This window comes from Carassius auratus, unplaced genomic scaffold (genome assembly GCF_003368295.1).
Source record: "Carassius auratus strain Wakin unplaced genomic scaffold, ASM336829v1 scaf_tig00216970, whole genome shotgun sequence".
Taxonomy (NCBI): Eukaryota; Metazoa; Chordata; class Actinopteri; order Cypriniformes; family Cyprinidae; genus Carassius; species Carassius auratus.
This window is the reverse complement of record NW_020528824.1, coordinates 34,236-61,527: the sequence shown is the minus strand read 5'-3', so window position 1 is coordinate 61,527 and position 27,292 is coordinate 34,236. Positions and strand designations below refer to the sequence as shown.

Here is a 27,292-nt window from a genome sequence, read left to right as displayed (position 1 = left end):
GGACTGTTGTGTACGCTCACTTCAACATGAACAAAAGCTCAAACACTTGTGTGGACCTTTTCCAAAGAAGCTAATTAACGGTCAGGTAAGATGAATAATATTTTAATCTGTTTCTTTTAGATGTTTAGAAACCCAAACAATTTTTTACTTTTTTTCACTCACAAGTAGGTCATTACACTTTAAAGTTGTTTAAATTATCTTGGTTTTCTATAGTATTAGTCTAATCCTATATCGAAACTAAAGTGCGGAAGCTTTTGTTACTTTACACTTAAATTAAGTTCAAACAATGAAATGCAATAAATAAATAAATAATAAAATAATAAAAATAATAATATATGTTAGGCAACTATTGAGTTAACAACGTAATTCAAAAACTAATTTTAATGTATTCTGTGTAAACTGGTGACTTTTCCACACAGTTAAATAGACATCCTAAATAGCTATTCGGAATACTGTATGCTATTTGGATTTCTATATTGATAACCATCTTAAATGTTTAATACCATGATTTTTATAATTTTTTTTAAAGCATTTATTTTATTTTGACCCACAGCCAGACAGCCTTATGTAGACATGTACAGTGGAAACATATTTACATTTATATATGTTTACATTTTATATTTCTATATCAACTACACTGAAACTAATAGGCGACTAATGATTTTATGCTTTCCCAAATAAAAATGTATATCTGCACGTATCTGACTTTTTATCAATCTCGTTGATATTGTTTTTATTTAAACATAAAAAATATATCATTCAAGTGAAGATTACAATTGTATTGTAAACATTTATTTTAGAAGGCTATATTTCATTCCATCATGTATGGCATTGGCTCTGAACTTTATTGAAAACACTGAGGTTTTCAAGAGAGCGGGACTGAATGCCCAAACTACACACATACACAAACTTTTATTTTTAAATGTGCCATTTAAAACCATTTTCTAATTATTACCAAATACAGTGTACTGTGATGCACATTCATGTCCTAAAGTTCTTGACCAAGTTCAAACACTCTTGTATTTGAGTAACATTAATATTGTGTCTCTTTTCTTAAACAGGTGCAGAGATGAGAAGAAAAAAATTGCAGACGATAGTGTTACTTCTGACAGGTGTTGTGTGCCTGGTCATTATCATGACGGAAAAAGACTTTGAAAATGACTCGACACTTAAGAGCAAAGATGTATATGAGATGCTCAGTCAACAAAAGGATTTGCCCAGCTTCAAAACTCTCCAGCCTTTGTCTTCACATTGTCATCAGAATATGTCTGCTTATAATGTGACTGGATTTTCTACTCTGCCAAATCATATCCAAGACTTCCTGCTCTACCGACACTGTAGGAGTTTTCCCATGCTTCTTGATGTGCCTGATAAGTGTGGTGGACCGCAAAACTCTGCAGATGTCTTCCTTCTGCTGGTCATCAAGAGTTCTCCAGAGAATTACGATCGAAGAGAAGTTTTGCGGAAAACATGGGCTAAAGAAAGATTGCACAAAGGTGTGTGGATCCGCAGGGTCTTTATAACTGGAACGAGTAAAACTGGCTTTGAGAATCACCGGCTGAATAAACTATTGAAGCTGGAGAACCGTGAGAACCAAGACATTTTACAGTGGGACTTCAATGATTCTTTCTTCAACCTCACACTGAAGCAGATTCTTTTCTTAGAGTGGATGGAAAGATGGTGCCCGCATGTCAGATTTCTTTTAAATGGAGATGATGACATCTTTGCCAATCCGTTTAACATGGTTGAGTATGTTCAAGGTCAGGAGGACAATGATGGAAGTAAACAGCTCTTCGCTGGGCACCTCATCCAGAATGTGGGTCCTATCAGACAACGTTCAAGCAAATATTTTGTCCCGGTGCAAGTACAAGAGTCTGAAAGGTATCCTCCATACTGTGGTGGAGGAGGCTTTCTTCTCTCCGGCTTCACGGCCAAAACGATCTACAAGATGTCGCACTCTATAGATCTGCTGCCCATTGATGATGTTTACATGGGAATGTGTTTGGAAAAGGCTGGCCTCAAACCTATATCCCACTTTGGAGTGAGGACCGCTGGTCTGCATATCCCCGCTGAAAATGTTGACAAATTTCACCCTTGCTTTTTCAGAGAAATCATTTTAGTCCACAGATTTCTGCCGCACATGATTTTTCTGATGTGGAATGAGATACAAAACCCACATCTGCAATGCGGAAGAACAAATTCCATGTTCAAAAACTGAACTGGGTGTGGGGAAATATAACAGCTGATTAAGAATTATTTTTTTAACATGGTGGAAATTCTAAAGTATGGTGCAGTTTTGCAAAACTACTTTCTTAAACAGTGGGTATGAGAAACAAGAGTCCATATGCATAGGTTTCTTTTTTTACATTTATGTGTGTATTATGGAGTACAGTGCTGTATTCTAACCAAGTACAAATAATTGTAGGCTACTTATGAGTTAACGAATATATTTGCTTTCATTGAATATCTTTGTTTTTGTAATGTTTTACTTTCCTTGTTTTGTGGGGAAAATGAATACTGTTAGTCTGATAGCCTAGATTTCTCCAGATTGTTACTGTTACCAACGTCACAGAGAGCAGGGAATCCAAAAGAATAGTCTTTATTATAAATCCACTCAAAACAGATAGGAAAAACTGGACAGCAATTGACGGTGTTTACTTATTGAATGAATCAGCTTTTTGAATGAATTGGTTGAATAAATGAATTAGTTATTCACTCATTAACAGTCAAATGCTTGGTTTCTGAAGGAATCAGCCTTGAATGAATGACTCACTCATTAACATTCACTTGCTGTAACCTACTGGCGGTTTTAATTTCATATTTAGACTTTTTTTCATTTATTAAATTATTTCAAATATCAATATTCGTTTCATGTTAAAAACAATCATTATTATTACATTTTAAAATACTATACAAAATAATTAATCAGAATACTTACTCCTGCTCACTCACGACAAAGAACTCCCCGCTAAAGCTCGCCGTCTCTGCAAGATTAACGATGGCAGTTTGCACGCACAGCCACTTAGAAGATTTACATCTGGCAGACAGGTTGCTGACGTCGTCAAGCTTCGTTTGAGTCTGCACGTCAGAAACGGAAGTGCTAAAAAACGCTAAAACTGGGCTTCATTTGTCTCAATTGAGTTCCAATGGGGTCGCTGTGTCCATTTCTTTTACTGTCTATGGTTGTTATTGATTCTATTTGGAGTCTACCGGAAGTTAAGTAAGGTCCACAAAAGCGCTCACGCGCATTAACGTTTGTTTATGTTGATGCCGTTGAAACCGTCTATAAATTATCTCGATCTATAACGAGATGAGCGCTGCAGTTCAGAGTCTTGTCAGCCGGATTTAACGTACAACACTTGAATTCCCCAGTTTCTCCCGAAATACATGGAAGTAGGTGGCTGTTGAACTGGAGAATAGAGTAAACTTTATTGTTCTGCTATGTGTGTCTGATATATGAATAAAACACGTCGGCAAATTACATTTGATTAGATAGTTTTTGCTGCTTCCATAGACATCAGTGTGTATTTTACTACCAATGTATTGTTTTACTAGTGATTATGTATATTTAAATGTATGAAACCTAAAATAAACATTGTGTGGTCGAAAACACTGCATATTAATTATGACAAGTGCTGAGAGCGTCCGTCTCTGGCTCAATGCCAGCCAACACGCGAAAGCTGTTTGAATCTGGCAGTTCTTTGACGCCACTAAACATTATAAATCATACTCTCAGGGGCACAGAAATAAGAATCCAATATATGGTGCAATAATGCTAAAAAATGTAAAATGTAATTTACATTTTAAATTATTTTTGTTAAAATATATCTGCCGACATTCGGACTGCCAACCAATCAGCAAACAGCAGCTGCTAGCTAGCATTATGTCGCAGAGCTCCTTTTTTTATTTATTTTTTAGCAAAAAACTTGGCTTGATGGACAGCTGGACAAAAGGCCTAACATTACACCTGATGAGGATGTTTCTCCCTCCCCGGGCCCAACATCAACAGACAGTGTTGCCAAATTGGAAATGTCCAAGCATCTTACCAGAAGTTCTAAATTATCGTATTTGTAAGAAAATTATTATATTTAACAATTAACTACATTTTGACACGACCTGCAAATTACCACTAGAAGTATGGTTGGAAGGAAGTACTACTATTGGAAGGAATACTATCCCATAATTTTGCACAGTCATCTGACAATAAATGTGGCACACCCAGATCTTCATATGCACACCCAGAGTCTCTTTTCTGGGTACACTACTGGTATACACGCTCATGATAATGTTTCACAATTAAGGCTGACATATGAGATTTCTTCGGAAGTATTGCTGGATACTTTATGTCCAAGTATATGTCCACCTTCTTTGTCCAAGAAAGCATTTAAATGATGTAACTTGTTGTGTTTGTTCAGTGTGACATCTTTCGGAGTTTGAACCTTTTGACATCTTCAGTGAAAGCCTCCTTTCTTTCTTCAAGACTGGTTGCTTCATTTTTTTTTTTTTTTTTTTTTTTTACTCCTTTGAATTCTCTTACAAACCTCTTTAGTCTGAGACCAGTCAGAAAATTAAGTGAAGCGATTCACCATTGAATTTACTTCTTTCATCTTGACTGTGTTACTGTGGGCCTTGCAAAGCTCAGGGTCAGTCACTTCTATTTCTCCCACTGTTTCCTCTTAATGCAGAAGATCTCTCAGCCACAGAAAGTCAGGCCCTTTCAGCCAGTTTGAATGTTTCAGCTGAGCTGCACTAAGCCCTCTCTCGATCGGCCGGGTTGTTTTCCAAATTAACATGTCGCCATTGTTCAGAGCATGTACTAGACCTTATGCATGGAATTTGGTTGGCTACAAATGTGTGAAATCTTCTGGCAACGTTGTTCACATAGCTGAGGACTTCTCTAGATTTAGTACAGTAATACTCTTGCAAGTTTTCAATCTCTAGTTCCCTTTTGGCAACATATCCATTATGGACTAAAGTCACAGCTGCTGATAATTCAAGCCGTGGTATAGTCATTAGCTTTGTAGGGGCTACTCTGGCCTTCCCAATGACAAGTGAGCAACTGATCTGCCCTGTTTCACTCACTGCTCTGAGATATGAACATGCACCATGGTGAAACTGGCATCAGCAAAGTTGTGAAGCTCATAAGAAACTACATCGTCAAAATCTGATGGTAGATAGCTTCTTGGAATCTTCAGGACAGCCAAGTGAGTTAAGTCACGAAGCCACGACTCCCACCGTGGTAGTATATGCTTGGGGGGATCTTCATCCCAGCTTACTTTATCTTTACACAATTCCTGAAGAATCTGTTTACCAACTAATAGAAAAGGTGCAACGAAACTGCTTCGGCAGATGATTTTACGCTTGTTCACGTCTGTGCTCCTTGACTGAAAACTACATTGGTGGTGACCAACAGCCAATGAGAGAGAAAGATATACTAGAGCAGCAGGGAGTTCAGGGAGGAGTTATAGACCACAATATCAGCAAGAATGGCTTCTTTTCAAGCATGCTTCAATTCGCATTGCTAGCTTCTTGCAGCTTGCCCACGTGATATTGCGTTGTTTCCTTGACACATCTCGTGTGTGTTTGGTTGTGAAAAGTAGTTTGTGTGCCAGAGAGAGTTGTTGGCGATTCTTCCTATTGTAAAGTCATGTAATGTGAAATCTTCTGTCACCAGTACATCATGCAGTGTGAACACAGCAGCGATTAGTGTGGTCAAACATGCCATTTTCGAAGGGCATGTCCTGGCCAGGATTTTTATATTGCCAAAAATATCCACGTTTTGGCTTTGTTTGCGCTGTGCAAACCAACTGTTGAATAAAGTACAGTGAGAGCTCTAGAGAGCAGATGGATTCTTGTGCTTTTGAATCACTCTCATGATACTTTGATGTCATACACCTATCAGTATGCCAGTGCTGCTTCCAGTCCAACACTAAAATGTACATATATTTGCATCGCTTTGACCGTTCTCTGTAGATCCCACCTTCTCAGGCACCATGATTGGTCGATTACGTACAATGTCTGCATGTTATTGGTCAAACAATCATTACTGTCATTAAGTATGAAAACAGGAAACCAAAGCCAAAACCTGGATATTTTAGGCAATATAGAAATCCTGTCCAGAACGTGTCCTGCAAAAATGGCATGTTTGGCCATCCTAGCAGCGACTGAATGCTGGCCAAGATAGTCATGCAGTGTGAATAGAACAGTGACCCGACTACTTTGAAAATCGTGCAGTCTGAACTCGGCTTTACTTACATTTTCCTATAACTTATTGACGTAATCACATTCTGTGCACTATGACCCCAAGGTTTGACGTGTGTGATGACGCCACAAGGCGCGACATTTGTCTTCGTTTTGCTGTATATGTTATTCTACTGCTTTCTAGTCATTATTGTCTCTTTTATCGTTGCAATCGGTTGCTTCATCATTTCTTTCACATACACATACATATGCACATTTACAAATGCAAGCACAATCACACAATCACAAACGTTGCATGCACAAAGTTACAACAGCATAAAAAACAGGTGTACACAGACGTGGAGGTTTTGGACATACTGCTCGTGTCCGAAGAAGAGGAACTCTCTGACTGTTCATCTGCTCCTGATTCTGTTTCGAGTGGGAACAAAGCTGACTATTTTTGAAGGACTAGATCCTTTCTTTTCAGGACATGTAAATACGTATTCATGCTATATGCTTTGATGTTGAGTTAGATAATAAACAAAACACAGAATGAATGCGAGTGCATCACGTGGCGTTTACTCTGGGCATTTCTATATTGCTTTTGACATCTAAATTATTCATTCATGAAATATGCTAAATGTAAATATGTGTTGGAGAATACAAAATTATAAAATAAACCAAGAACAGTTGACAGTGGAGCTCTGTCCTTGCAACCTGCAGAAGAGAGCTACCAGCACTTACGTGTTGCCATTTCTGGTACAGTTAGCTAAAAAAAAGACACACAGGGGTGCAAGAAATGCAGGCTGTGTGGGAAATGCACTCCATTTAAGTGCCCCTCTGTGTTATTCTGGACAGAAACTGTCACAAGTCCTATCACAGTTAGGGTTGCCTGTATATATGTAGGGGTGCCATATGTCTATATATATGTGTATATGTAGTGGTTCAGCATGTTTAGGTCTGATAATGTAGAGTTTTTTTTAGAATTATTATTATTTTTTATTTATTTATAAATTAAGATAAATTTTTACACAAGAATATCTGACATGGTCTCATTCAGTTCTTTCAGTTCTCTCAAAAGCAAAATGTTACTGTTTGACTTCACATCACACCTTTATAAAAATGATTGCATCTCAAAACTAATTTATGTAAAGCATTCAAATCAATTTTGTGTAGTTGTAAAGTGTTTTATGCAAGTGTTTTACCCTGACAAATTTGAGGTTGACATTAATCATATTTATGTTTTTAATAATTTATGTAAAAAAAAAAAACAGATTTGTATTTTTTGTGCGTGGTTATTGCATTTTGGGCTCTTTATCTAGTTACTATGGATTTCTGACATGCATAGCCTTCAAATTTGTGTTAAAAGGGTCGTATTGATATATGGCATAAGAAAATACTCAAAAGAATGACAACACAGCATGCAAAAATATTAAGATATGCTCTGGGGGAACAGTTCTATGGTAGGTCTTAAAGGGTTAAAAAGTAAAGAATGTGTTCTAAACGCTCGCTATAAAAAGTATGTGATATAAGTGTATGTATCTGCAATTTCTGTTCATTGTAATATAACATATTGATTCATTTTTTTAATTCTAGCTTTTTGCTGTTTAAATTACTTTTAACAATTTAAGTTAATTTCTGATAGACTTATAAAGTCTGTTCTCCACACATTAAGACAGGAAAGTGAAAAAGTGAAAGTTGTGACATTTGCCAAGTATGGTTACCCATACTCAGAATTGGTGCTCTGCATTTAACCCATCCAAGTGCACACACACAGCAGTGAGAAGTGAACACACCCCCAGAGCAGTGGGCAGCTATATGATCCAGCACCTAGGAAGGTGCCTTCCTTAAAGGTACCTCAGCCATGGGTATTGAGGGTGAAAGAGAGCACTGTTCATTAACTCCCTCCCACCACCCACCTACGAACCAGGGCAGAACTGGAGCCCACCACAGCTGAGCAGACGGGACCAAAGACCACCAGGGCGGCGCAGAGGACCACCACAGCCAAGCAGATTATACAGAACTCCCCCAGGGTGTAGTAGAGGACCACCACAGCCATGCGGCAGAGACAGAAGCCCACCAGGATGGCGCAGAGGACAACTACAACCAAGCAGACGAGACAGAAGCCCACCAGGGTGGAGCAGAGGACCACCACAGCTGTGTGGACGAGACAGAAGCCCACCAGGGCAGCGCAGAGGACCACCACTGCCGAGCAGACGAGACAGAAGGCCCCCAGGGCGGGGCAGAGGACCACCACAGTGGCATCGATGGCACAGGAGAGCAAGTCTGGTCAGGTAAAGCTGAAATAGAGAACATGAACAGGTTAAGTGTAGCCTCTGTGGCCATGATGAGATAGGTAGATATCCTCCATGACCATGACAGAGCAGGCGGTGAGTTCATCGATGGCCTCCATGGCCATGACAGGATAGGCTTCAGCTGAGATGTGACGAGGCTTTGGAAGTTCAGCTGAGACTTGACGAGGCTCTGGAAGTTCAGCTGAGATGTGACGAGGCTTTGGAAGTTCAGCTGAGACGTGACGAGGCTCTGGAAGTTCAGCTGAGATGTAACAAGGCTCTGGTAGATCCATGGTGATTTGACTGGGTTCAGGAATGTAAAATGTGGCTCGACTTCATCCAGGAAGATCAACTGTGGCTTGGCTTGACTTGACTCATGAAGGTTAATGGTAACCTTACCAGGAAGATCAACTGTGTCTTGACTTGACTTATGAAGATCATTGGTGACTTGACTTTTCCCATGAAGGTCAAGAGTGACTTGACTTTGCCCATTAAGATCAAGAGTGACTTGGCTTTGTGATGAACATTAACAGTGATGAATGGGACAAGGCTTGTGGAAATGTAGTGCCTGCAGTAGGGTGACTCTATGGGGAAGTGAGAACACTAGTGGACACTCAGGGAAACACAGACCAGACACTGTGACAGGAACACACTACACTATTTATATTTATATATGCTCCTCTGAAAAACAACAAAAAAAACAAAACAAAGAGTCCAGGAGGGAGGTGGAAAGGTGAAGTATCAGGGGGAGGGACAGAGAGCCAGGTCCGTGTGGAAGTGGGGTGGCCGGGGACCGAGGCAGAGCCAACAGAGCAGGAAGCCAGGGTGGAGCAGGCGAAACTGGAGCCCTTCCTGGGCCTAACATGGGGAACAGGGGCCCGCCAGGGCGGAGCAGATGGCGTTGGAGCCCACCAGGGCAGAGCAGAGGACCACCACCACTGAGCAGATGAGACAGAAGCCCACCAGGGTGGAGCAGAGGACCAGCACAGCCGTGCAGACGTGACTTCATCTCCCACTGAGGCAGAGGGTCACTAACGTGCCAGTGGTCGTCTTGTAGGCAAGCATCAGTTGAATTTGATGCGAGCGGCTACTGGTAGCCAGTGTAACCTGATGAGGAGAGGAGTAACATGAGCTTTTTTTTGGCTCATTTAAGACAACCCTCTCTGCTGCATCTTGGATCAATTGCAGAGGCTTGACAGTACATGCAGGAAGGCCCGCCAGGAGAGCATTACAAATCTGGAGAGAACAAGAGCTTGGACAAGAAGTTGGGTGGCTTGCTCTGACAGGAAGGGTCTAATCTTCCTGATGTTGTATAAGGCAAATCTGCAGGACCAGGTCGTTGTAGCAATGTGGTCGGTGAAGCTTAACTGATGATCCATCACAACTCCTAGGTTTCTGGCTGTCCTCTAACTAAAAATAGTTTTCACTGGAATAGTCAAACCCATTGATTTTATAGGGGTGTCTACTTCTACCATATTGACATTAAAACTCAGATCTGTGCATTCCTTGCTCCATCAAACAAGTCTCTTTACATCACTATATACTTGCAAGGGTTCCCATGTGATGTCAAAAGTGCAAAACATTAGCCCAGATTAGGCTGTATTTTCCTACTTCTACAGTTCAACAAATGTAGTAAAGCCAGATAGAATTAATAGGGAATTGTATCCTGTTTCTCTGATAAAGCCTAAGCCTCGTGTAGTTTGTTCCTGCTACTCAAATGGTGTTCTGGTCAGGTAAAGCTGAAATAGAGAACATGAACAGGTTAAGTGTGGCCTCTGTGGCCATGATGAGATAGGTAGATAGCCTCCATGACCATGACAGGGCAGGCGGTGAGTTCATGGATGGCCTCCATGGCCATGACAGGATAGGACCAACCTCTCAGAACTAAACAGCTGTTTTTACTGTTGTGTAGTGTAGCATAGATCAGTTTGTGTGTAATAATAACAGCAGATGTGTGCCTCTGAATCTTCGCTGTGACTTTGTGGATGATTGTAGAGACAGCAGCGATGAGATCTTCTGTTTGAGTTGCACTGATGGCTCCTTCCACTGTGTGGCAGCAGCATACTGCGTTTCTTCTCATAGCATCTGTGATGACAAGCCTGACTGCTCTGATGGAGCAGATGAACAGTTCGACACATGCGCACAGACATGCACTACGTCACAGTTTAGGTGCACAAATGGACGCTGTGTGCCCAATTCAGGGAGGTGTGACAACATCAAGACTGTGAAGATGGCAGCGATGAAGAGAACTTTGGTATATATATATATATTTATAAATAAAGTATATTATCATTTTTAATGTAAGTCTTTGGGAAACAAGTCGTTTTCTGTTGCCAGCAGGTGGCGCTATAATAATTATAACTGAATATTGGCTTTGAAATGTGTTCAGGCCAGGGCTCTTCTGACATGTAGGAAGTTGTTATATATTATTGGTAGTAAAAATTATTAGTAAAATTATTCACTGTTTACATAGATATATACTAGGCTTGTGTGCATAGTGCTTTATAAACAAAGCTTATCATTAATATTATTTTGTTTTAATAAAATGTATTTATGCTCTATTTATATTCTACTGTTTATAAACAGTTTATATATAAAATTCTATAGAAGATGTCTGTGTGAAAAATGCGTTAGGACACACACTGTCAGGGTGAGAAATGTGTCACACTGGAAAACTGTATAAATGACGTTGACATATGTGATCCAATGTAAATCATTTATAGTGTTACTGTAGAACAGAACAGTGATCATAAATCATTTTTCCATGAGCAATAGTTTCCAGAACAGGGTAGTTACGGAGCTAAAATAAGTAGTATTCAACAGCTCATGTTAATATTATTTTGTTTTAATAAAATGTATTTATGCTCTATTTATATTCTACTGTTTATAAACAGTTTATATATAAAATTCTATAGAAGATGTCTGTGTGAAAAATGCGTTAGGACACACACTGTCAGGGTGAGAAATGTGTCACACTGGAAAACTGTATAAATGACGTTGACATATGTGATCCAATGTAAATCATTTATAGTGTTACTGTAGAACAGAACAGTGATCATAAATCATTTTTCCATGAGCAATAGTTTCCAGAACAGGGTAGTTACGGAGCTAAAATAAGTAGTATTCAACAGCTCATGATCTAAATGTCTGCCCCTGTGAGGAGATCTCCATGTGAAATAAAACTGATCATTTTGTTATGTGTAAAACATTTTAATATGTGACAATTTACTAATTAAAGTTTAAAATTTTATAAAATGGAATCCAACGGAGTTGTTTCTCTCTTTGGTTATGCTATGATTTCAAGTAAATCAAAGTTGTCTTCAAAACATATTATTTATGATAGATTAAACTTTTCCATTCAAATATTCCACCTCTAGATGTAGACTACTGTCTTGATTCAGGTGTGTGTGATCAAATTTGTGTCTGTAATGGATCTCTGTTGTGTGAATGTCAGGATGGGTATGTGCTCAACACCGGGGCTGGATAGTGCAAGGTTACAAGGTTATGTCAACGTCATTTATACATGAGTAAGGTTTTGATGTAATTGGCCTGTCCAGACAGTCAAGATTGCATATCTTGAACTTTTTGTGTGTGTATTTGGGTCAATGTAATATTATTATTTAACCTGTTAAATGTCACCCTGTCCCGTATACGGGACGCCTACGTTGACTATACTATATTACAATCAAATTTAATCTAATCTTGACAAACTATATATCGTTGGAAAGGTCTAAGACTCCCAAATATATATTATACCAATATTTTTTGTTAAAAATTATGGAGGAAAAGTAATAGATCAATTTATGACAAGAGTGCACCCTCAGAAATCTACATTACAAAAGGAGTTTTGACCTTTGCTTTAAAATAAGACTTCCTCGTTGCCTTTTTCTCTATCACTTTTTAGAAATCATCAGAAGCTATATATCACTTGAAAACATAAAATCTCAAAATTCATCCTTTAAAACCCATTTTAAAATCAGACATTGCATTACCATCATCAATCATGTTACAAAATGTTTTCAGTCATGAATTATAAAAATGTAGGTTTGTATAATGCACATTCAAGTCTATCTTCAAAAACGTGAGTGACAGTTAACAGGTTAACTATTATAGTATTTATTTTTGTATTTTGAAATAGCTTTTTTTTTTTTGCTTTTGTCGTTATTATTAGTTTTTTTATGTTTCGATTTAGATTAACTTTTTAGTTTTAATGCGGTCTTAATTAAAATACTTTAGTATTTTTAGTTAATTGCCAAGGCCACATTTCAAATTTTTCATTTTAATATTCTAATCCTATAATATTTATCTTTTTGTTTTATATATATATATAAAATGGTTGGACATCAGCGGCTCTAAGCAAAGAAAAAAAGAGCCTCACCAGGACCTGTTTCTGTCCTTAATGCAAATAGATATGGCCAATATTGATTCCTTGAATTATATCCTTCAGTAGTGTAATTCAAATTCTCTCATCATTTACTTACTCCTGATATGTCACAGGTGTAAATTATCTTCTTGGAACACAAATGGAGATTTCTAGAAAAAATTATAACGCAAATTCAAGGGTACCTCAAAGTTGACTCTAAAGCTTCATCTTCTAGTAAGCTCTGTTACCTCTAGCTTAATTCTTTACACTGAGCACTTTTACTGGGAAATATGATTATATATAACAATGATAAATGATCCACTGTTTGAGATCTAGCTACCTATTCTCCTCTTTATAAAATGCCATGGTTTTGCTACAGTAATCTACACTTTGCTACAGTAAGTGTTTTAGCAGTTAGCCTATATCTTGTTACGGGGTGAAGAATCACTCGACAAGGGATTGTTAATATAATGCCCCGGAGGGTGGATTTATTTATAGTGCAAAATGCCTGGTGAAGTGAGGTGAGCCGCTTCCTGATGGCTGATGCTTCTTGTGCGTTCATGTGCTCTTCGGTGCAAATCCAAAGTGAAAGTGGGTGTCCTGACGTGCGCCAAGGTGAGTGGGCTGTCAGTCACTCGTTGCTTTCTGAGGAGAAACGAGAGAAGGATAAGACCAGCGTTGCATTTGGCTCGAGAGCCTCTTGTGAGTGCAGCGTGTGCTGCTTAAAAGCACGCAGGCTGATGGGGAGCAGCTGTGATGTAGATGATCGGATGCTCTTCACCTTCCTGAATTTGGGAGAAGACCACTCCCAGTCCAGTGTCGGAGGCATCCGTCTGCAGCAGGAAGGGACAGCTAAAGTCCGGGGCACGGAGCACAGGCGAGGACGTGAGTGCCGCTTTGACCTGGGCGAAGGCCTCTTCCGCCGACGGAGTCCAGCATACTTTCTCCAGCTGCCCCTTCCTGGTTAGGTCTGTCAGAGGGGCGGCTAAAGAGGAGAAGTTGGGGATAAAACATCGGTACTAACCCGCCAACCCCAAGAAGGCACGTACCTGGGTTTTTGTCCGGGGCTTCGGGGCGGAGTGAATGGCCTCTACCTTCTTCTCCTGAGGCCTTGGCCGACTTGTAAGCCCAGGTACTTGGCCTCAGAGAGGGCTAGGTGGCATTTTCAGGGGTTGGCGGTGAGCCCAGCCCGCCAAAGCTCCGAGAGCACCCTCCGCAGAGGTTCCAGATGTACCTCCTCCACCAGGGACGGAAAGACCATTTCACAGGCCGGTACTTGGCGAGTGTCTCAGTGCACGCAGGTAACCGGCAGGAAGTTTTTCTGGCCGCTTTGGGGGGCGCACAACCATGACTGGATGAGGGTGACCACACTGCCTGAGTCCAGCAGGGCCCGGATTCATCTCACATCCACCTTCACCTCTGCATCGGGGGCTCCCGCTGGTACACGCTGGTGGACGATGCAGCCTGCGAACCAGGCTCGCGGGGGTGATGGTTGGTCAGCGCTAGGCATGGGCTCATCTCGCGGTAGGGGAACCGTCGGCCTGCTGACCGGTCGCTCGGTGCCTTTCGAGCAGGCGTCGCTCTTGGACCACCCTTTGGGGAAATGGTTGCAGCCGGTCCCCTGCCCCACTGTGATGGACAGCATCCGCCAGCTTGATCACCTCCACAAGTTCCGGACGTTGCTCGGGTTCCTCATCCTTACGGCTTGACGGTGGGCGCGAGGTAGCACGCGAAGGAGGCGATCGACCACCACTCGTTCCACTACCTGTGTTGGGGTGGGGTCTCCCTCCAGCAACCAATGCTGGGCGATGCGGCAGAGTTCGGCTGCCTGAGCACAGGCTGGCACCCGGGGCTTGTATTCCCATTTGTGAAACTGCTGGGAAAGGAAAGAAGGGGGAAAAAAATTAGGAGTTGGGGCGGTGAACTTATCGGTAATCCTTCACTAATTTGCCCGCATTCTCCACCACTGTCACGGGGTGAAGAATCACTCGACAAGGGTTTGTGAATAGAATGCCCCGGAGGGTGGATTTATTTATAGTGCAAAATGTCTGGTGAAGTAAGGTGAGCCGCTTCCTGATGACTGGTGCTTCCCGTGCGTTCCTGTGCTCTTCGGTGAAAATCCAAAGTGAAAGTGGGTGTCCTGACATGCTCCAAGGTGAGTGGGCTGTCGGTCACTCGCTGCTTTCTGAGGAGAAACGAGAGAAGGATTAGACCAGCGTTGCATTCGGCTCGAGAGCCCCTTGTGAGTGCAGCGTGTGCTGCTTAAAAGTGCACAGGCTGATGGGGAGCAGCTGTGACCGATCAGCCGGTGGTGAGGACGTGCAGGTGTTCTGCGTTGATTGCCAGGGTGACACTGATTCCTCCGAGGACGCTCTTCACAATCTGTACCACTGTGTAGTGAAGGAGACTGAGTAATTAATATTTGCAGTCTCAGACAAATACACAGAGCATTTTTGTATTTAAAGAGATTTACATATTAGTCCATTATATTCTAAGAGTATGTAAGATGGTTTAAATTAATAGTAATAATAGTAAATTATCTGCTTTTTCTGTGGTGATTTGCATGTGTTTTCACTTCTGAGTGTGACCTAAAACATGGCATAGATTCCCATTCTCTATTGAATCTGGGGGTAATCTATTGGACTGTGGCTGTTAAATACGGCTTTACCGAGCTCAATATCTCTGACCCGAGCAGACATAATTAAAACCTTACTGTTTATTTTAAAAGGGGGGGCTGGGCTGCTCGATTTTTCCCGCCCTTTCTTGCCGTTTCAGTTGAAATTACATCAACACTTAGAATAACGCTGCTTGTTTCAAAGCACTTCAGGCACTTTCAGCCTCAAGTGACACATACAAACTTGTTCAGTAGCTACTGTTTAAAAGAAACATTCCTATAGTTGGCATATAGTATATATTCCTAGTCTGACACTACAGAATTCACAATGTTTAGTTTTTTTTTTATTTGATGATGTGTTTGTACCCCTGTATGTGTGCGTGTAACTTCAGGTCATCCTCTGTGGGTTTTTCTCTGAGTCACCCATCTCTTCTCCGAAAAAACCTCAAATTATTTGCTCAACTCGTTTTAGTTATTTTTTTATTTTTTATTTTTTTATAAAGTTAGCATTTATGTCTGTGTAGATGTGTGTTTTTTTTAGTTGGGGAAGTCGTGGCTTAATGGTTTGATAGTTTGAGTCTCGGGCCAGCAATACCACGACTGAGGTGCCTTTGAGCAAGGCACAGAAATGGGAGCAGGGAAGTACAGCTATAAAGACAATGGTTTTGACAGCTTCTTAGAATTTTGCTTATATTAAAGCGCTTGTAAAGTGGCAGACATCAGAAACTGCTCCGTTTGCATAATAAACAGAAGTTTAATTGTATGTTGGTATAGATAATAATATAATCATGGCGACCCGAGTTTGATCCCCTCTCTCCTCCCAGCACTTTCCTGCTGTTTCTCTTCTGTCCTATCCCAATTAAAGCACATATTTATAAAAATTACCCGCTTGGAATTCTAAACATTTGTTAACCTTAGAGGCTCTTAATTTGCATTACTTATATCTATAATGCTTACTTGTTTAAAGGCTCTTAAATGCTTAAAAGATTTAGAAATTTAGCAGAAAGGTGGAATTTATTATGTGAAGAGTTTTTGCTACACAAAAGCAGTTCATTAAGTGTACTGAAAAATCTCTTTCGACTTTCAGTTCGGTTCAGTTTCCATCTTACTTTTGAGGGAAGAGTCAATTTATTGCACATCCTGTTTTACATCCTCATTTCTGTATCTTAAAATTAACTTTACAGTTGCTGGATCAATATAACATAGGCCTACTGAGCTAGGATCATTTTTACTCTATAAAATCACTTTATTGCAGTTTGTTTTGTTATCCTTGGGCAAATGTATTTCATAGCAAACACACGTACATACATTTTATTTATTGATCTTAAGAAAAGTGTGCTTTACTGTGAAACTCAGAATAAATAGATTTGGTGACATTTGAAAGTTTCTACAAATGATTAATCAGTGAGCTGGCTACCTTGCTTGCACTGGTCATGTTGTGTTGATAAGCAGCAAGACTTTGAGACCAAAACTTACTCAGATATATGCCTTTACACTTGGCTTAATTTCTGGAGAATAAAAGTAACCATATAAATTAAACAATTTAACTACATGACGTTATACTATAAAAATTTTGGAATTTACATTTTTCTTGTTTTATAATAATTTTACAAACTTTTAATGTATGCAATAATATAAAACCATAAAATGAAAAACACTGTTTGAGATAAAGGTATCCAACCAACTGTAAAAATATTCAGAATATTATTCCCTACAATGCACAAGTCATGATTTTCAGATTATGTTTTTATGTACAGTACTGAAACCATAGTTGTGATGTTTAAAGGGTTAGTTCACCCAAAAATTATGTCAATAAAAAAAAATTATGTCATTAATAACTCACCCTTATGCTGTTCCAAACATGTAAGGCCTCCTTTTACCATTTGAGATAAAGTCATCAAACAACTGTTAAAATCTCCAAATATTATTATAATGCACAAGGCTTGGTTCTTTTGATATGCCTTTATTGTGATTATATACTGAACTGAAACAATATTTTTTATTATTTTAATATATGTACACTGTATTTTTTTGGTGCAATTTTTATAGTAAAAGACAGTAAAATACTGGTTAACAGCAAGTTTCCATATTCTTTGAATAAATGGAATTACATTTAATGTAATTTTACAGTAAAATAATGTTAAAAATATGTTGTTGTTTTTCTTGGAAGTGAAAAAGAAAAAGTCATTGTTTAATTTACAGTGAAAAACCGTAAATTGACATTCCCATAATTCCCTGCATGACACTTCATATTTGATGTTTTTTTGTTGTTGTTGAAATAATATGTTTTTTAGCTTATTCTTACTTCTTACTTATTATTATTGTTTATTGCATTATGTCAGTAATGTGTGTCACCATGATGGGGTTTAGGGTTTGCGTGAATGACACTGTGCACCTTCTATATTAAAATATGGTCATCCTCAGCTCCTAGAAAAACTGTTTGTGATGAGCTTTGGTTCATCACATGACTTTCTCATCACCACCAGTTTTTGATGATTATCAATGCATTATAGTGGTTAAAAACAGATATTAGTACTTCAGTATGTTGTTGTTGTCGTTGTTTTTACATTACATCAGTGAATGAAATATAGCATTTTATTGTGAAGTCTGTAAAACTTAAAATGCTGCTACCATATTTGTTTATGAGAAGTTCTGCCAACCACAGTATTATACCTTAAATGTCACAGAATTGTTTACAGTGCAGCTACTTTAATTCAACTCTGTCACCATTTGAGATAAAGGTATCAAAGCAACAGTACAATTCTCTGACTATTATTCCCTACTATGGATAAGGCTTGTTTTTCAGAATATTAATCTGATTTTTAAATACAGTAGGCCTACTGAGCCCAATTAAATATATTAAATTTGAAACACCATTTGAAATAAAGTTTTTAAACCAATTGTAAATTACTCTGGATATTTTTCTGCACAAGGATTATTTTTCTGATTATTAATCTGATATTTTTATGTAGCCAACAGTACTGAACCTTGAATTTTTATTTGTATTAATTTAAGTCCTGGAACCCATTTAAATCAACTAAACTTGAACACTACTTCAGATAGAGGAATTAAACCAACTAAAAAAATACTAATGCATTACTACACTAATGCATAATCTGAACAAACAATCCTTGTGCTTTATAGGGAATAATATCCTGAATATTGTACAGATGGTTTGATACCTTTATCTCAAATGGTGTCACAGTTTAATTAACTGAAGTAGTTGCAAAAATAAAACAAATCAAAAATATGGTTTCAGCGATGTATATAAAAAAAATAAAGGCATAATCTAAAAATAAAAGCCTTGCGCATTATAGGGAATAATATTCTGAATATTTTACAGTTGGTTTGATCTTATCTCAAATGATGAGTTTAATTAATTTAAGTGGGTACAGTATGTAAAACATGAAAAATATGGTTTTAGTACCATATGTGAAAAAAGTTGAAGAAAAAATAAAAATAACAAGCCCTGTGCATTACTGGGAATAATATTTTGAAATTTTTACAGTTGGTTTTAGACCTTTATCTTAAACGGTGTTGTCGTTTAATGGATTTATATTATTGCATACATGAAAAGTTGTACAATTATTCTAAAACACATAAAATGGTGAACATTTTATTATTTAATAGTGAAAATTTTATTATTGGTTTTATAGTATAATAGTTTAATGAATTTACATGATATAATAATATATATATATAAGGGCATATATTTATGTATATCTGAGAGGCGCAAAGAGTTTAATAATTGGTATGAAACAGCATGTCTAGAATGTCAAACAATAAATAACTTTACTGCCATATGTGCCTCTGACATCATGTTCAGTGTTTCCTCTCTAGAGAAAGCTGTTCCACAGAGACGCGTTTGGATTTCCTCATTAGAGGAGAGAGCCGGAGCTGTAAAAAGAGGGTGTGGACTGTTGTGTACGCTCACTTCAACATGAACAAAAGCTCTAACACTTGTGTGGACCTTTTCCAAAGAAGCTAATTAACGGTCAGGTAAGATGAATAATATTTTAATCTGTTTCTTTTAGATGTTTAGAAATCTTTGTTTTACTTTTTCCCCACAAGTAGCTGAAACATTTACTCAATTTCAGTCATTACACTTTAAATGTGTTTAAATGATGTTGATTTTCTATCATAATTAACTTAACCCTATATCGACACAGAAGTGAGGCATCTTTTGTTATTTTAAACTTAATTTTAGTTCAAACCATGAAATGCAATAAAAAAAACAATTCTGTGTTCTGTGTAAACTGGTGACTTTTCCACACAGTTAAATAGACATACCCTAAATAGCTATTTGTAATATACTATTCGGATTTCCATCTAACCATCTTAAATGTTTAATACCATATCTTTCTGTTAAAAGCATTTCTTTTATCTTGACCCACAGCCAATCAGCCTTATGTAGACATGTACAGTGGAAACATATTTCTATATCAACAACACCGTAACTAATAGGCTACTAATGGTGCTACGCTTTCCAAAGGAAAAATCTATCTGTACTGACTAGCAATCAATCTCATTTGACATTGTTTTTATTTAAACAGACTATTTAATATAACATTCAAGCGAAGATTACAATTGTATTGTGAACATTTATTTTAGAAGGCTATATGCATTTAATTCAATCATGTATGGTGTTGGCTCTGAACTTGATTGAAAACACTGAGGTTCCCTGTGCTCTCATGACCCTCCAACTTTTAATTTTTGTGTACTGTTTTCTTTTGTAATTTTGGAATGCTATTATAGTTGAATTCAGATATTCAACACTCCTTCCTGATTTTTTTGCCAAGAACTTTAAGACATGAAAAACAAAAGAGTGTGTATTATTGTGTAAAATGAGATCTGCCAGTAACTGCACCCACATACAAATGAGAATGCCAAACAAAAATGACATAGCATGGAATTTGTTATGGATCCACTTACCAAGATCCTTCCAGTTTACTGGGAATTTATTAACCTAATCTTAATATTTACCCTGTTGTACTGTGATGCACATTCATGTCCTAAAAGTTCTTGACCAAGTTCAAACACTCTTGTATTTGAGTAACATTAATATTGTGTCTCTGTTCTTAAACAGGTGCAGAGATGAGAAGGAAAAACTTGCAGACGATAGTGTTACTTCTGACAGGTGTTGTGTGCCTGGTCATTATCATGTCGAAAAACGACTTTGAAAATGACTTGACACTTAAGAGCAAAGACGTATATGAGATGCTCAGTCAACAAAAGGATTTGCCCAGCTTGGAAACTCTCCAGCCTTTGTCTTCACATTGTCATCAGAATATGTCTGCTTATAATGTGACTGGATTTTCTACTCTGCCAAATCATATCCAAGACTTCCTGCTCTACCGACACTGTAGGAGTTTTCCCATGTTTCTTGATGTGCCTGATAAGTGTGGTGGACCCCAAAACTCTGCAGATGTCTTCCTTCTGCTGGTCATCAAGAGTTCTCCAGAGAATTATGATCGACGAGAAGTTTTGCGGAAAACATGGGCTAAAGAAAGATTGCACAAAGGTGTGTGGATCCGCAGGGTCTTTATAACTGGAACGAGTAAAACTGGCTTTGAGAAGCGCCGGTTGAATAAACTATTGAAGCTGGAGAACCGTGAGAACCAAGACATTTTACAGTGGGACTTCAATGATTCTTTCTTCAACCTCACACTGAAGCAGATTCTTTTCTTAGAGTGGATGGAAAGATGGTGCCCGCATGTCAGATTTCTTTTAAATGGAGACGATGACATCTTTGCCAATCCGTTTAACATGGTTGAGTATGTTCAAGGTCAGGAGGACAGTGATGGAAGTAAACATCTCTTCACTGGGCACCTCATCCAGAATGTGGGTCCTATCAGACAACATTCAAGCAAATATTTTGTCCCGGTGCAAGTACAAGAGTCTGAAAGCTATCCTCCATACTGTGGTGGAGGAGGCTTTCTTCTCTCCGGCTTCACGGCCAAAACGATCTACAAGATGTCGCACTCTATAGATCTGCTGCCCATTGATGATGTTTACATGGGAATGTGTTTGGAAAAGGCTGGCCTCAAACCTATATCCCACTTTGGAGTGAGGACCGCTGGTCTGCATATCCCCGCTGAAAATGTTGACAAATTTCACCCTTGCTTTTTCAGAGAAATCATTTTAGTCCACAGATTTCTGCCGCACATGATTTTTCTGATGTGGAATGAGATACAAAACCCACATCTGCAATGCGGAAGGACAAATTACATGTTCAAAAACTGAACTGGGTGTGGGGAAATATAACAGCTAATTAAGAATTATTTTCTAAACTTGGTGGAAATTCTAAAATATGGTGTGATTTTTCAAAACTACTTTCTTATACAGTGCATATACGAAACAGCAGTCTATAGGCTATTGATAGGTTGTTGTTTTTTTTTTACACTCAAATGTGTATTATGGAGTACAGTGCTGTATTCTAACCAAGTACAAATAATTGTAGGACAATGTCTTCTTTCAATGAATATCTTCGTTTCTGTAATGTTTTACTTTCCTTGTTTTGTGGAGAAAATGAATAGTGTTAGTCTCATAGCCTACATTTCTCCAGATTGTTATAGTTTCGGTCTCTGGTAGACCAACGTCACAGAGAGCAGTGAATCCAAAAGAACAGTGTTTAATATAAATCGAAAATAGATGAGAAAAACTCAGGAATCATCCAAGCAAACAAGTAACATGGACGAAAACTGAAGAAGAAAAAAATAAGATGGGGAGAACTCAGGACTCCAGAACACAGGGAATAATGAGATAATTAATGACCCAACAGGTGTGAAAAATTAACTCATCAAGACACATGCAAAACTAGGTCACAACAGAAACTCAACATGTAACAGTTACATTCAGGACTGCAAATCACCCAAAATAACAACAGGAAATGTATGCTGCATGTAGGATAGCCATATCTGAATCATTTGACTTGAATTAAATCTTGATTGTTTCAGTTCTTCTAATTAAAAATTATGTTTCACAAATATGCCTCAGTTATAACATCAGCAAATCCCAAATCTGAATCGCAGGACAAGCACACTGGACAACATGTAATGGATTTTTACAGAGATATGTTCGCGTAAACTTTAAGGATATAAATAATTTGATTACCTATTTTTTTAACTTATGAAATGCTGATGAAGTTATTTTATGGAGTGAGAATCATGCCAAAACCTCACACACACACAAAATGTGTTTTACTCACACCCAACGATTCACAAACAAACTCAGTGTGGTTTGCAAATACAAAACATCACTCACAAACTAATGCATTTTGTTCTGCAAATAAAAAACGTAGCTAACGTACCTTCAAGTACAAAACAAAATTCTACAAGTACGAAAAACTGTCACGTGACTTTTGGCACAAAGTTTTCGCCTTGCTGATCCACACGCAAATGCCTTCAGATCCACACACATGCTAGTAAACTGTCATGTAATTCGCACTCCACAACAGCAGGTGGCGCCGTTAGCGACTTGCTTGGCGCCGCCACCGACATGGAAACAGAAGAGAAGAAGAAACGCTAGCGTGAGGGACGTTTTGAACACGGTGAGCGGCCAACAGGTGAGTTTCCAGTCATTGCTGGTGAAAAATCAACGGTCTGTTTTTCATGGCAAGGGTGTGTTTAGACCTCCAAATCAACCCTGGTCTTCTCCTGCTAGTGTCTAATAGAATATAGAGGCTATATTCCATGTCAAATCAGTCAGAATCCAGGAAAGTGGTTGCAGCAACATTTCAGATTAAGAGTTTTTCATACTTCATACGTATAGTTCTTTTTAGCAAGGGTTAAGGGTAATTAACAAGCAGGTTATGTCCTAATTTTCAGCTTTAAAAAAATGCAGCACCCATGTATGCTGACAGCCTGCTGGTATGATATGGATGCAGAAAATGAGTTTGTAATACCCTCAGTATCAGGGGTTTAGCCATTTACCCAAATCTAGGGCCTTGTAGAATCTCAATAGACATGCAGTACAAACTTTGGTTCAGTTATACTAAGAACATGTTTGTCTTCCATCCTGCAAAGTTTGGTGAGGCTATGAATAACACTTTAAGATATTAATGCCCAAACATGGTTCTCTGATAGTGTTTTTGATGCTATAAAAATGACAATCTCAAGGACTGACAAAAAATATGAATATTTTTACAGGCCTTGGTCTTGGGACCCAAATATAATATAGAAAAACTCTTAATCTGAGATGTTGCTGCAACCACTTTCCTGGATTCTGACTGATTTTACATGGAATAAAGCCTCTATATTCTATTAGACACTAGCAGGAGAAGACCAGGGTTGATTTGGAGGTCTAAACACACCCTTGCCATGAAAAACAGACCGTTGATATGGACGCGGAACGGACTATTTTCTTTAGCGGAAGCAATACAATCGTTTTTAAAATCAATACATTTTGTCAAATTATTTATTTATTTTGAAGGCAGCAATGAAATAAGTGGGATCGTGTATAGCGAGGCGGTTGTTGTAGCGAATAACAACCCCTTCAGGCTGATTTTTCACCAGCAATGACTGGAAACTCACCTGTTGGCCGCTCACCGTGTTCAAAACGTCCCTCACGCTAGCGTTTCTTCTTCTCTCCTGTTTCCATGTCGGTGGCGGCCCCAAGCAAGTCGCTAACAGCGCCACTGTTGTGGAGATTTACATGACAGTTTACTAGCATGTGTGTGGATCTGAAGGCATTTGCGTGTGGATCAGCAAGGCGAAAACTTTGTGCCAAAAGTTTTTCGTACTTGTAGAATTTTGTTTTGTACTTGAAGGATTTTATTTTGTATATGAAGGATTTTGTTTTGTACTTGAAGGATTTTGTTTTGTACTTGAAAGATTTTAGTTTGTACTTGGAGGATATTTTTGTCATTGAAGACATACGTTTCTTTGTATATGTAAAACATACTGTATTTGTTTGATAGCTACGTTTTTTATTTGCAGAACAAAATGCATTAGTTTGTGAGTGATGTTTTGTATTTGCAAACCACACTGAGTTTGTTTGTGAATCGTTGGGCGTGAGTAAAACACATTTTGTGTGTGTGTGAGGTTTTGGCATGAATCTCACTCGATATTATTTGCCATAAAATTTGACAGGGCTAAAATAAATCAAATACTAATAAAATGCAGAACCGTTACAATGACTCATTTGGTGGTGTCGATGTTGCTTTCTTTTCTTTGCTGTTTTATGCACATACATATTCAAATTCTTCAAAAATATCTTAATTTGTGTTGTGAAGATTAACAGAGGTCTTACAGGCTTAGAACGACATGAGGGTGAGGAATTAATGACAGAATTTACATTTTTGGGTGTACTATGCCTTTAAACCAGTATGCCTTTAAACCAGTGCTACATAATGAGAATGAGAATAATTATTATTTTTTTGTGATAATTGTTTATGAGTCCCTTGTTTGTCCTTAACAGTTAAACTGCCTGCTGTTCTTCAGAAAAATCCCTTAGGTCCCACAAATTATATGGTTTTTCAGCATTTCTGTATATCTGAGCTCTTTCCAACAATAACTGTATGATTTTGAGAACAATCTTTTCAAACTGAGCACAGCTGAGGGCCTCATATGCAACTATTATAGAAGGTTCAATCATTCACTGATGCTCCAGAAGGAGACACAATGCATTAAGGGGGTAAAAACTTTTTGAATTTGAAGATCCGTGTAAATTTAACTTATTTTGTCTTCTAAAGGGCAGTACTAAATGAAAAAATATATTTAGGCAAAATAAGATAAATGTACTCATGTTCATTCTGTTCAAAAGTTTTTACCCCTTAATGCATTGTGTTTCCTTTTTGGAGCAACAGTGAGCATTTTTCACTTCCAGTTAATTTTGATTATATAATTATAAGATATATACGCTGACCGAGAAAGCTCAACACGCTGCAACTTAAGAAAACACATGCAAACTGAAAAAACACCAGCAAATGAAGAAAACATCTTCATTAGTTTGACAACACAAGTGTTGCAAATCATCACAACACATGCATATAATGAAACGCGCTGCAAATCATCACAACACATGCATATAACGAAACGCGGTGCAAATCATCACAACACATGCATATAACGAAACGCACTGCAAATCATCACAACACATGCATAAAACGAAACGTGCTGCAAATCCTTACAACACATGCATATAATGAAACGCGCTGCAAATCATCACAACACATGCATATAATGAAACGCGCTGCAAATCATCACAACACATGCATATAACGAAACGCGGTGCAAATCATCACAACACATGCATATAACGAAACACACTGCAAATCATCACAACACATGCATAAAACGAAACGTGCTGCAAATCCTTACAACACATGCATATAATGAAACACCCTGCAAATCATCACAACACATGCAAATAACAAAACGCACTGCAAATCATCACAACACATGCATGAAACGAAACATGCTGCAAATCATCACAACACATGCATATAATGCATGCATATGCTTACTGCCCATAGGTGTGAAGTATAATAACTGATATAACAGAAGAAAATCAAGGGGAAAGGTGCCACCTGTTTTATGTAATAAAAAATACACAACTAATTGCATATTACACAGATATGTTATGAATGCATTTGCTTAATTTAGTATTAGAACGCAAGGAAGGCAATGTTTAAGCCTTACACATAAGAGTCTCAGTTTATTAACATGCTCTGTGTAAATTAGTGCACGTGACATCAGTGTCACACACACTTCCTTTAAACTTCCTTTTTTTGAGATGAAAAATAGTTTCATCTCAAAAGGCAAAATGACACACGGACTTATTATATAACAGATATATTGTTCATATATTGTTTAAAAACAAATCGAAATACAAAAAAAATAGGCTAATAATAATAATAATAATAGTGTAGACTAATAACAATAATTACTAATTATTATTATTATTATTGTTATTATTTCGTTCAGTTGCAAAATTAAGCTAGATTTTTCATAGCCCTATTTTTGTTCGTGCAAAAACAAAAATAGGGCTACAAAACATTTAGCAAAATTTTCCAACAGAACTAAATAATAATAATAATAAGTATTATTATTATTATTATTATTAGTCTATAATTATTATTATTATTATCAGAAAATCTCTTTTATTTATTTATATATTTATTTTTCCGTAATTCGATTTGTTGTTAAATCAAACTTCAGTCATTCAAATAAAGAAATATTAAGCCGACAGACGATTATTCAAAAATAACTGTTCTGATTTGATCATAGCCTATAGAGTCATGTGTCTGAGTTGGATAGCACTATATTGTAGACAGATTGGAAATTAATCCTAATAAACATGCCGCTAAAATTAATAAATTTAGAACAGTGTAGTATTTAAATAATTTCAGCAGCGTGCAGATCCCTGTTTATGTCAGACTTTTGCGACAGCAAGAGTGGACTTATCGCTCACATAATTTAACATCTTTAATAAGAGGAAAACATATAGTTTTTATGACATAAAATATAATTATAATGAGAAAAAGATGTCGTCTTAATGAGAAAACATCTCATTATTACAAGAAAAGATGTCATTTTAATGAAAAAAGATGACGTCAAAACGATATAACATCATGTTATTACGACATAAGTTAGTGGAAAAAATAATATACGTGTGGCAGCAATGCCTCTTGAAAAAGTATATAAATGTTTAAAATTTTTTTTTAATGACCAAACGTTTCGCTAAATAAGACCATTCTTCCCCGACTGGGATCGTGTAGAGCCCTCTGAAACTGTGCTGAAGCTGCAGTTTGGACCTTCCACCCTGTGAACCCCACTGAAGTCCACTATATAGAGAAAAAAACCTGGAATGTTTTCCTCAAAAATAAGGAAATTTCAATTC

The 27,292-nt window shown here is 37.8% G+C and overlaps 2 pseudogenes; both read left to right on the top strand.

The window, feature by feature from the left end:
- Positions 1-2,358, top strand: LOC113099569 (N-acetyllactosaminide beta-1,3-N-acetylglucosaminyltransferase 3 pseudogene; annotated as a pseudogene).
- Positions 33-22,564, top strand: LOC113099568 (N-acetyllactosaminide beta-1,3-N-acetylglucosaminyltransferase 3 pseudogene; annotated as a pseudogene).
- The last annotated feature ends 4,728 nt before the right edge of the window (positions 22,565-27,292 follow it).